The sequence below is a fragment of the Papio anubis genome, chromosome 6 (assembly GCF_008728515.1).
Source record: "Papio anubis isolate 15944 chromosome 6, Panubis1.0, whole genome shotgun sequence".
NCBI classification, from domain to species: Eukaryota; Metazoa; Chordata; class Mammalia; order Primates; family Cercopithecidae; genus Papio; species Papio anubis.
In genome coordinates this window covers 52,478,370-52,491,343 of record NC_044981.1, presented here as the reverse complement: position 1 = coordinate 52,491,343, position 12,974 = coordinate 52,478,370, and the positions used below count along the sequence as shown (strand labels likewise).

At 36.6% G+C, this 12,974-nt stretch overlaps 1 protein-coding gene across 4 annotated transcripts in view; it reads right to left on the bottom strand.

Annotated features, from left to right (window-relative positions):
* MLIP (muscular LMNA interacting protein) overlaps positions 1-12,974 on the bottom strand; it is a 256,877-nt gene that overhangs the window by 218,527 nt on the left and 25,376 nt on the right. The gene's annotated exons all lie outside the window — the stretch shown is intronic.

The following is a 12,974-nucleotide window of genomic DNA, read 5'->3' as shown; positions in this document are numbered from 1 at the left end:
TGTGAGGAGTAAATGAGTGAATACATATAAAACGCTTAGAACATGTCCGACAAAGGCAAGCATTCAATAAATGTTAACTCTATGCCTTTAAGCAACTTTCTTTTCTTTTCTGTGACTTACTTTTCTCATTTATAAAGCAAAAATAACCCTACTCTCTTAGAACATTGTAAAAATCACGGTAGCGATGTAAAAAAGGCTTTGGGAATATTTTAACTTCAATGCAAATATCAAAAGTGAATTAAACTAATATTATGAACTACTAAGAAATTTCTTTTCTTTCTTCCTTCAATTGAAAATACTTTTTAAACCTTCTTCTTCACTCTGTAAGAGAAATGTTTCACTAAAAAGAGCTAGGAATTGTACATCAATGTAGACAATAGCTGTGGAAATAAAGGCATTCTTGCTGGCAAGCTTCTAGAGATGGGTTTTAGCATTTTTCTGCATATAGAAGATTGGGGCTTTTTCAGTATCACAGAGTGAACTAAAAACACATGACACGAAAATATAAAAGCATTCTCTCAGAAGTAGAAGAGGTCTGTCACTCCTGGGTCTCCTACTGTTTACTTCTGCAAGTATTCCCTAGTGCATCAATTGATAGAGCAATCTATCAAACGTGCAGGGAGCAGAATGACCTCTAACAAAAGGAGAAAGCAACATCTTTCCAAAAATGAGGAAGGGAAGCTAGAAGACATTAGCAAAAGCCTTATGAATTGCTCCCAAAGGTCTGCTTGACCTTTCACGTTCAAGCTGCTGTACAGCGTGTCCTATTTCAGCTTTTCATGAAACCTTTCAATTCCTCAAACTTGGTCAACTTAGAGCCAAAACTTAAAGATGAAAAGGCAAAGCCATGCGCTTAGGTCAAGAAAAGGCCTACCGCGGTGCGTGATGGATGAGTTTCAGTTCAAATAATTCACGGAAACAAAGCTGCTGGGTAGGATGCTTGTAAACATGACGTGTCCACAGTATGATGACTCTAACAAAATAATTTAAGCAAATATTTTTAAAATTAAGATGTCATTTTAAAATTTAAAAGTGGAATATGGCTGTTGTAGAAAAGTTTTAAAATATTAACAAATATATAAATATGTAAAATGCAACAGCCATCTACATGGTAATAACTTGCAGATAACCCATATCACATTAGACCTTAGATTCTAAGCTTCATGAAAGCAGGAATTGCCAATAAGGGTAAGCAAAAGAGACATGATCTCTGCCCTCAAGGAGTTTAGCAGGCACTCCTCCGTCAGGTCTTTACTGAAACGTCACCTTCTTGGCAGTCCCTGATCACCTTATTATAAATTTCCTTCCAATATTCCCCATTTAATTTTTCTCTATGCTACTGATCGCCTTTGAATATAGTATATATATTTTTAATAATCATATTTATTATGTGTACCATGTTATATTTGTTTATTTTATTGTCTCTCTCCTGTCACTCAAATGTTGATTTGCTACGACATTCCCAGAGTTTAAACAGTGCCTGAAACATATAAGACAACTAATATTTGTTGACTAAATTAATGAATGAACAGGGATTGAATGAAAACATACTTCATGTAGTTTTTTCTGAATAATTAACTATGTGCCCAATAAGAGAGGACTAGTTAAATAGATTGATACTTTCATTTAAAAAGGTATTTTGAAAATATATTTCTACATTTACTAGCATGTAAAATTTCTACCATAAATTTGTTAGATTTTTGAAAGCCACATTATGAAAACATATATATGATACAACCTCATTTTCAATATACATACACATATTTGTATGTTTATATTGATAAATAATCCCTGCTATGTGCCCAGAATCAGGTTACATATTGGGGACACATAGAAGGAAAAAGTGTACTCAGGAAACAGAGGTATAAAAAAGATAGTGATGAAACAATGTAATAAGCACTGTAACTAATATACTTATGTGAATTACTTCTGCCTTAGGAGAGGTCTGGCTCCTTGAGAAAATGTGTAGGAAAAGGTGGGAAACAGTTATCTCATTAGAGGAAAGATGCTTTATACAAGGACACTGACTTTAATGGGAAGCTGCCAGGGAAACTGTTATCTTGCACATGATAATGCAACGTTCTATTTACCATTCAAAAGCAAAGCATGATTTCTATATTATTCATGATCACAACGAGATCTTGCAAGTGAAATATTGACTATTATTGCTTTGATATCTTTAATCTAACCCTGAATATGGATAGGAACAGAGTGAAAATTCAGTGAATTGCAAAAATGTATGTTTCTGCTTTCAGTTCACATTCCATTACAGGATGCTATATCTGGTACAGTACTGAATCTCAAGGAGACCTGTCTTTTTTTTTTTTTTTTTTTTTTTTTTTGCCTTTTTTTCCCCACTGTCCTTAATACACGAAAGAAAGCAGAGACTCTGAAACTCAATCTGACACAATCCACCCTGTTTGTCATCAGTACGATGTGTCATTTGCAAGTTCATCCAGTCTCTTCCATCCACTACAGGGTGTGGAGCAGCTAAGAATAGCTGCAGAACTTGACTCTAAGCTGCTTGCCGGGAAGCACTAAACTTACTGCATGACTCACTGTGGGATGTAAATTCTTATGAGAGCACTGATAAAAAAGGAGTCTTTCAGCAAGAGAGCCTTTTTAATGGGTTGCTAAGAACTTTCACCACTTTGGTGTTTTTGTGAAAAAAAAGTAAACTTGTACATAGGCCACATTCCTGAGCACCAGTGAGTGGCACACGGGTACATTTGTCCCTTGTGGCTCAGATAGCAAATTTGGATGGTTTCCATTAAAGAAAATCTAAACTCTGAATTATGCTTTGCTCATAAACAGCACCACAGGCTTAGATAGTAGAGCCAAGGTTTAAACAGCCTGGGAGTGCTTGTACATGCTTCATTTCAAGTTATTCCTGTATTATTAATTATATTAGCCACTAGTGCACTTGTATCAGTCAGACATCTCAGAATCTCCCACCTGGATGCAATTCTCAAATAGACACTTAAAAATCTGGAAATAAAACAAAAATTCTAACAGGGAAATTTTACTCAGCTAGGCACTGTGCTAAGCCCTTTACATGCATTTTCTAATCTAATTTGCACAATAACTCTACACAGTATATTAGATTAATATGACTAAATTAAGTTCAGTTACTTGCCCACAGTCACAAAGCTAGTAATCATGATAGCATTCTGCAATTTGGTATTACTTTCTTTCATTTTAATTTCACAACCACCTGCTATGGTAAATCAAGAAATTAATATCATGTCACTTGAACTTTATAATGAGATTTCGTACAAGTCCCTGCCTATGTAAGTAAGACTATTAATTTAAACTTTATATTGCATTTTCCCAGAATGAGAATTAGGAGAAAAAAAGATAATTTCTCTAAACCGTGAAAGAAAAGACATCATAAATGTTATTCATTCTCATATGAAGTTTAAAGGTAGAAAAATATAAATATCATCTCTTTAACATCCCAAAATTATGGTTCTGAGCATATTCTTTTATCTTATGAAATAGCTGACATTTGACTGTTTTGAACCACAAAATGGGAATTTCACATGGTTCAACCCACTAGATAACATAGTGGTACTTAATGTTTGGGTATCATGGCCAGGAAGACCTAGGTTCAAGTCCTGCTATTGCCACTTTCTAGTTCTGTGTTCCCAGCACACTATCACTGCTCTTAGTCTTACGTCCTTTCATTATAAAATGGGGCTAATAAAAGTGCTCACTTTTGCAAGAAGATGATGTACAAAGCACTTAGCAGTCAGCAATGCTCTGAAATGACCACCATATTTGTTATTCATCTACTTTCAAACCGACCCAACAGTTTCCCCAATCCACATACCTCCTTCTTACAATACCTCAAAGTAGACCAGCATATTAATACGAGACCTCGGCCAGGCGCAGTGGCTCACGCCTGTAACCCCAGCACTTTGGGAGGCCGAGACGGGTGAATCACGAGGTCAGGAGATCGAGACCATCCTGGCTAACACGGTGAAAACCCGTCTCTACTAAAAATGCAAAAAAATCAGCCAGACGTGGTGGTGGGCACCTGTAGTCCTCGCTACACAGGAGGCTGAGGCAGGAGAATGGCGTGAACCCGGGAGGTGGAGCTTTCAGCGAGCCGAGATCGCGCCACTGCACTCCAGCCTGGGGACAGAGCGAGAGTCCATCTCAAAAAAAAAGAAAAAAAAAAAAAGAAAGAAAGAAAGAGAGAGACTTCATTCACCACTATTCCTTTATCCTGTGAAATAAACTTCAGATTCATTTTAGAAACCAATAGATTCAGCTTTGCACTCTAATTTAGTCCCTCATTCTAGAATTTTATATTTATAATTTGTCACAATGTTTTCTCATATTTCTATCTTGGACTATCTCCCCTTTTCAATAAGCAGTGTAATTTTTTCCTTATAATTTCTCTCTAAAAAAAATCAGTGAAAGAAGGGCATTCTTGAATGTGTGCTAAAATTAATTATTATAACTCAGAGATTGTTAGGACACTATATATAAACAATTGTGACAATGTGTGTCCATTTTTATGTGGATAATTATGTACCCTTTTCAGTTACTTTGTGTAAAATAAAAATAGATCTCTGTGTCTTTTCAAATTTTTGCTAAAAACAAAAATGCTAATTCTCTAAAATCAGTGTTATTAAACATAATCTAAACCTTTCCTTTCCTTACCAGAGTTGCAGAAACAATTCAGGCTTTCTCACTAGATGGTTGAACAATGGATAAACGAACTTAAAAGTTTCCTTCTGCACTAAGAGTGCCATGATTTTCACAGGATTTAATGTGCTTTCCTGATGTCATTGGTCACGGTCCAATTTATCGTCGTCGTCCTGCAGCCATCCAGGTAGATGTTCATCCGAGCCTAAGAGGATCATATATTTCTTCTCTGGGACCCAGTAATAGAGCAAAGGGCTATGCCTATGATCTCAACTAGGCAAGTCAGATTTCTCACCCATAATTTTGTAACTTAACACTGTTACCATTATCTTTTCTATCATAATCCATGAGCCTACCTAAGAGTGAGGCCAACAGAGAGAAGTCAGAAGAAGAGAGAAAGCAGAGCAGCAGTAAGATGGAGAAAATCAGACACTGATTACATCATTTTAGCCTCTGAATTGATCAGCTCTGCCTGAAGTCCATATACCCCTGTTCTTCCAGTTATACCAACCAACAAATTCCCTTTTTTAAAAGGCAATTTGAATTGTATTTGTTACCAGCAAACAATAGGAAACATGTAAAATGCTCGCCATAATGCCAGTCCATACTAAGTGTTCTATACTTTATCTATATTTATATAGCCCAAAAACTGTGCTTTTAAAAATCATAAACTTTATGGTTAGATAAAACCATCAAGATCTTCCGTTCCTGTTCCCTCACTTTTTAGAGAAACTGAGACCCAGAGAAGTTCAAGTGTTCCTCTCACAATCAAATTGCTCTTTATTTGCACATCTAGGATCAGAATCCCAGATTTTCTTTTTCCTATGTGTCATATGCCCTTAAAATTATCTACAATATAGACACTATCAGGATTAATTAAGGTCTGGGAGGGACATTAAAAGTCTCAAATACAGGTAAAGAGGAAAAAGCAGTCTCCTTTAGGCTGAGTTTAAGAGTTTTGTATGTTTGGACTTTGGTACATTTTTCAGACAACATTAAAGTAATAATCAGTACATCTGAGTTTTCCATTGATGTTACAACGACCCATTCCCTGCCTTGGTATTGGAAGGAAAAATAAAAGAAAAAAAAAATATTTGACGTGGCATATTTAAATTAAAATTATTAAACAATTTAATTCAAAGAATGCATTGATTTCAAGCACTCAAAAAGCGCTCTACAATGTATTATAAACAAAACAAAGATGACTAAAACATACTTGCTACAGGATAGTTCTTCAAATATTATATTTATACTAATACTTATATATTTATAATATACAAATATTTATACTAGTAGACTGCTTGAGGTCCAAAAAGGAGGTTGAGAGTGGGGAGAATGGAAAGTGGAGCAGGACACACAAAAGAGATGGAAACAAATTCCTCCTGAAGGACTTGGGGAGACCTTCTTGAAAAAGTGCCTTGAGCTAGTTTTACTGATGGGTTGGATTTCAAAACCCTGCATTGGAAACATCTGTAGGACAAAGACATTCCAGATGTAGTAAACAGCACGAGGACAGAGAGTTCAGAGTATGTTTTGTAAACACAGATGGACCTGTGAGTTCATGTGAAAGATAAGCGTATAAAAATAGTTAGTGTTAGGTGAAGAATATCAGGAGAAGAACTTCCTGTCTTTAATAGGCTTTCAGAATTCTCAAAACCTCAGAGTGTAGGGGAATAATACCATGATGCCCATACAGCTTGCCAGAATACAAAAACTGCACTCAATTCTCTATTTTAACCAACTGGGGCAAAACAAACTTCTCTTTCATGATTTTATGTTTCATCAATAAAAATGTTGAATTTAGTTATAAAGATAGGCAATCAAGCAATGACTGTATTAGGAAAAATGGAAATCAAAAACAAAACAAAACAAAAACCCCAAATTATAAACAATCTAAATGTCTAGCAGCAGACTGTCAAATAATGATAATATCCAAACCATAGAATACTATCCAGACAAATTAACATTGTGAGGAATATTTAATGAGAACAATAATGTTCAAATATGCTGTGACCCAAAAAAGAGGACTAAACACTATATGCAGAATGAATTCATTGTGTGCAAATGTGTATATCTGTACATGTACATGTATGTGTGTAAAGCAAGAAGATGATATACTAAGGCATTAGTCATGGTTATTCCCAGATGGTAAGGTAAAAGATATTACATGTGTTTTCATTTTCTTTCCATTGATTACTTGTGCTTCAAGCCTTTATTATAGAAACATGTATTACTTTTGTAAAGTAAAAATAATATGTATGTGTATATACTTAGGTATGTACAAGGCTTAATCCTTTACATGAGGGAAGGTGAATTTAAAGTAGACACTAGGGCTTCAGATGTTTACTTTAAAAGAAAATTAATAAATCAATGAAAGGATGTTCTTTTTTTCTGTAACAAGAGCTCCCATGTGAAAAACCCTCTCTACCCACTATGCAATGTAATCAAATCGTGTAATCAAACTTAAATTTGTCATTTAAATTCTGAGACAATTATCAAATTGTCACCAACATTTCAACCAGAGTACATACAATGTTGAACTTTAGTATAATAAAGTTTTACATAACATATTTTTAGATAACCCAAAGAAAGGGATTAAACTCTTTAATTTCCTTTGGATATTACTTCACAGTGATATTCCAAAACTATTTAATGATTACTTCATTGAAAACACAATTTCATGAGATTATTAATTATATGCAAGATTTAAATTATGGAAGAGCTCAATTTACATATTGTGAATAATGCTTTAAAGATAAGATTTAGAATTGGAGATTGGGGGTAAGCAGTGGTGTTTAGCTGAGCATACAGAACCCATCTTGTAGGGTAAGAAAGCATCTCTCCAAAATAAAGCTGTATCTAAATTATGCCTGATCCTCTCACTACAAGTAAATAGGGTGTTTCCCAATTTGCTTCCTTTCATCTAACATTAATCTTTGTGGGTGATGAAGGGTAGAGTACTACTGATTGTAAAACAAGTACCATCAGCACCAATCTAGCATATGTGTCAGTATTTCTGCAGCTTAATAACAAACCAGCAATAAGTGACACCAAGACTTACTCATGACACTAGACCACTGACCCAGCAGAAGTGTAAGCATGCAGGTGGGTTCACATTTACAAAAAGACTGTGCAGCTATGCTTCTGCTTTTCTGCTCTTTATATAAAGCAGATGCTTTCAGCCTTCACTGTATGTTGGAAGGCCTGAGGAGTATTGTTTAAACATTGATAACAGGGCCCCACCCACAGAGATTAGCTTTCCACTTATCTTTTGTGGGCTTTAGGTATTTCCTGAAAATCCTCAGAGGATTCTAGTTCATTAGCCAAGGTTGAGAGCCCTGATTCAGTGTTAGGTTTATGTATATCCACATTTAAGACATTAATGTCGTATCCTTTTTAAGAAACAAATTTTGTAATATTACTACATAGACTTTCAAGGAAAGTCTAAAAGTAGCCAGATGACCCAGGACAATATCAGCATTTTTGTCTCAAGTGTGCCACCAACGCTCTCTATCTCTGACTTCTTCTCAAGACCAGCCTTGAGTACTGAGTCCTAATTTTGAGGAGTAGGTTGCAAACACCAAAAATTCAACTCTACTTAGAAATTTCAGCAAGGGGGATATGATCTAAAACTCAGCCAATACAAGACTCCTCCCCATTCTACACTTTCCATCACTAACAGCTGTCACCAGTCTATTCACAACCTCCTACCCACAGATACTTCACACATAATAATATTACCAGAGGCACAGGCCAGAGCCTTCATCTGTGCCCTGTGGAACCACTCTGCTCTTGAGGGGAAACATATATTTAACCTATGCCTTGAACATTCCTTTTAGCTCCTCCCCAATAACTGATGGCTGCCCCTTCCCTCAATGGTTTCCTTTCCCATAAACATCTTTCTAATAAAGTAGATTGAAGTCAGTTGCAGTTATGCTCCTTCATGAGCACATGCCCACTGGAAACTGGGTACATGCCGAAGCACCCCTCAACCCCTGATACCCTTTATAATCTTTATTCTCTGCCATCTCTGAATAACTTCTGCTCTCTCAAAATGCACATTCACCCCAAGCACTGAATCTTCCCAGCCCTGTATCTGTCATTGCCTGGCTACAGGACCATCACCCATTTTCCATAATGATTTCAGCATCTTACTTCTCATGAGACTCATTCCTTTCTCTTTCCCTTTAGTATGAGTGCTGATAACCTTTCCAGAACCCTGGCCTCAAAGTGGAACCTGACCTTTTCAGCAAAAATGGCTTTGATTTCCATTGTACTTCAGCCACCTACTGACAGACATCACCATCCCACTGGAAACAACTCTTCTCTCAATGCCTAAGTCTAGAAATACCTCTCCTACAGTACTACCTCCCTTCTCAGGACACTCTCATGGTCTTCTTTAATACAGAGCTAAGCTTCCTCAAAGAGGGGTCCCCTCTCTCATCAACCACTTACTATATAATTCCTTGGACAGTGTATAGCTAATTAAACCAGTAGAGAAGTTAAGAGCACAGTCCTGAGTTTGTGCCTTGCATATAGTACATTGTATGATCTTGGAAAAAATATTTCATCTCTGTAGACTATTGGAAAGGGGGACAATGAAAACCTCTGCTTCATGGCCAATGCTGTAAGGATTAAATGATCTAATGCAATCTATGTGCATAGCACAGTAACTGTCACACAGTAAACTCTTAACACATTCTAGCCTCTTCTTGTTGATAGTTTTCATTATTATCTGGCTTCTACACCCACAGTCATTTGGAACTGCTTAGTTGAAGTTCAACAATGACATCAAGTCAATATGTCAGCAGGTCTCAATCCTCTTCTGTCCCCAAAGTTCCATTCTTCCCGGGTTCTGCTTGACTCTGCATTCTCCTACTTCCCTGCCTGCTTACTCTCTGTCATCATAGATTTTTGCTTCAACCTTCAAATATAGCCATTATTTTTCTAAAGGGGTACTTATTCTCTCTATTAGTTAAAATTACTAATTTTATGCACTTACTGTTCTAGCTCCAATTTTGCATTTCCAGTTCCCTGCTGGGATTAAATTAAATTGGCAGAAGCTCAGCCTAAATGCCTGCAATGGAATTTGTCCCATATCCATACAACTTGCTCCTCCACAATAAATGGGAGAATCATCCTCTTACCTCAAGTTTGTATCACTCATCCTTCTATATTTCTCTCTCTCTTAGTAGCCAATGAAGTGTCAAAACCCACAAATTTTGTTTCTGTGACACCCATCTTTTTTCCATTCACTGAATATGTCTTTTGTTCAATTTCCCAGCATCTGCCTCAAGCAAAGTTTCTGATCCATCTACCATGTAATTTTGATGCTGACCAAGAATTACAGCTTCAAAGAAATCATTCGAGGATCATGAATATATTGGTCATGAATAACTTTCATGCGAAAGACTCCGCAGCTAATCACAAGTGCTGTGAACTCTGTTTCATTACTATATTTCCAAACATTAGAGTTATTTGGGTTGAGATAATTTACTTTTTTATTTTCAACCTAATATAAAGCGCTTCCAAACTTTCTGCCATTTGCTATTACTTTTCTCCCTCAGTGAGTGCCAAATTAGCTCAATTTTAGTTAATTTGCAAGTTCTGACAATCAAGACCATCCTCAGCAGCAAGCGAAAAAATGTCTGAATGACTAGATACAATTTCACGGGACAAGAAATTTCTCTGTCTCTGGCTCATTGGCAATGAGGTATCACAGCCAGGGTTTATTCTTCTGTGATCATGATAGTATATGAAGAAATTAACAAAAGAATGTTAATTCTGACAATTTATAATACTGAAATAATTAACACAATCTTAATGTCAAATAATAGTGTATTATTTAAATGATGTAGGGAACAGTTGTGCAATATACAACCATGGAGATATTAAATATGGTTTATTAGCATATTTAAAGGTAGAAAATACCATCATACATTAAGAAAAGATACAGTTTGAAACTTGCACCCAGGATAGTTCCATTTCTTTATATGAAGAATGTATATCACGAGTAGCAGAAGTCTTAGAGAGATGAGATTGTGGGAATATTTTTCTTTTGTTTAACTTCATTTTCTATATAGTCTATAATGATAATGTATTAAATTATAAAAAGAAAAAATGAGTTTTCTTATCATTAGAAATAACCATCAAAAAAAAGAAGTAATGTCCATCCCTTTTAGGATAGTCTTTATTGGTCAAATTTAAAGTTATTATAAGTTAGGTTAATCAACATTTATGGAAAGGGTATTTTAATGGACTCTTGGGGGAAAAGAGATACATGTTTCTGAAGACACTGGAACTCAGGGAAATATAGCCACCAGTGGCTGGGCTGATCAAAGGAAGGGGAGAATGAAAATATTATCTTCTCCACTGAATAATCTTACCTAGACAGAGGCTGGTACCAACAACTAACCTTAAAGAAATGCAAAACTAGAGGTCTGTATTAGTCCATTCTCACACTGCTGTAAAGAGCTGCCTGAAACTGAAATGTATAAAGAAAATAAGTTTAACTGGCTCACAGTTCTCATTCTTGCACTGCTATAAAGAACTACCTAGCCGGGTGTGGTGGCTCACACCTGTAATCCCAGCACTCTGGGAGGCCGAGGCCAGCGGATCACGAGGTCAGGAGATTGAGACTATCCTGGCTAACACGGTGAAAACCCGTCTCTACTGAAAATACAAAAAATTAGCCAGGGGTGGTGGTGGGCACCTGTAGTCCCAGCTACACGGCAGGCTGAGGCAGGAGAATGGCATGAACCTGGGAGGCAGAGCTTCCAGTGAGCCGAGATTGCGCCACTGCACTCCAGCCTGGGCGACAGAGCGAGACTCCATCTCAAAAAAATAAATAAATAAAATAAATAAAACTACCTGAGACTGCGTAATTTATAAAGAAAAAAGGTTTAATTGGCTCACGGTTCCACAAGCTGTACCGGAAACAGAGCTGGTGGGGAGGCCTCAGGAAACTTACAATCATGGCAGAAAGTGAAGAGGAAGGAGTTACATTTTACCTGACCAGAGAAGGAGGAAGAGTGTAAAGTGGGAGGTGCTACACACTTTTGAACAACTAGATCTCATGAGAACTCACGCACTATCACGAGAATAACAAGGGGAAAATCCACCCCCATGATCCAATCACCTCCCAACAGGCCCCTCTTCCAACACTGGGAATTAAAATTCAACATGAGATTTGGGGGAAGACACAAATCCAGACCATATCAAGGTCTCTGCTGAATATGCTGTTATTCTCTTAAGTTTCATGACAAGTCTACCAGCATTATAAAATAGGTCATGATGATTCACAAGAAAATTAAATTTACATTTTTGCCACTAGCATGTTCATTGAGAAGTGTAAAACTTTCAAAATTTGATCATGCACGGTGCATCACCATTCCTCATGAATTTCTGTTTTTGAAAAGGAGTCTCACTCTGTCACCCAAGCTGGAGTGCAATGGTGGATCTCAGCTCACTGCAACCTCCACCTCCCGGGTTCAAGCGATTCTCCTGCCTCAGCCACCTGAGTAGCTGGGATTACAGGCACCCGCCACCATGCCCGGTTAATTTTTGTATTTTTAGTAGAGATAGGTTTCGTCATGTTGGCCAGACTGGTCTCAAACTCCTGACCTCAAGTGACCTCCCTGCCTCGGCCTCCCAAAGTGCTGGGATTTCAGGCACAAGCCACCGTGCCGGACCCTTTCTTCGTGAATTCTACTGAAGGAAGAGGTATCATACAACAATTTGAAGCTAAATTTAAAATTACTATGATTAAAGCAAATATAACATTTTTAAATGAAAATCTATAATTTTCTACATATCAAATATTAAACTTCAATATGAAATTTTACTCTGGTTCTGCCTATTGCAAACTGAAAGCAAACTGATATGCTTCATCAGTGCTAAAGAAAAACCTTTAGATAAAATTTTGAAGCAAGAGCTCTTAGTTCCCTGTGTCCTTTCCATTGGTCAGCCCTTGCTATTTCTTTCCAATACATGTGGCATTAATTTCACTGACCTAACACCCACCTAAAGTCTTCATAGTGGAAGTAAATTAAGTAATGGTTGTATAGTAAACTTTCAAGTCTTCTTTTGAAATAAGGTGATGTTGAAGAAAAAAAAAAAAAAGTCTATCACTACTGGAATACATTGCTTTCAAATATCTAAAAATTGGCAAAAGCAGTCATATGTTTGACCTACCTATGTGTTTGAACAATAATAAACAAGGGCCTATTTACTTGAAATATTTCCTAAACATTGCATTATTTCAAAAACAAAAATACAAAAACCTCAAGAGTATGTTTTAAGTAGTACTGAGAGATCTT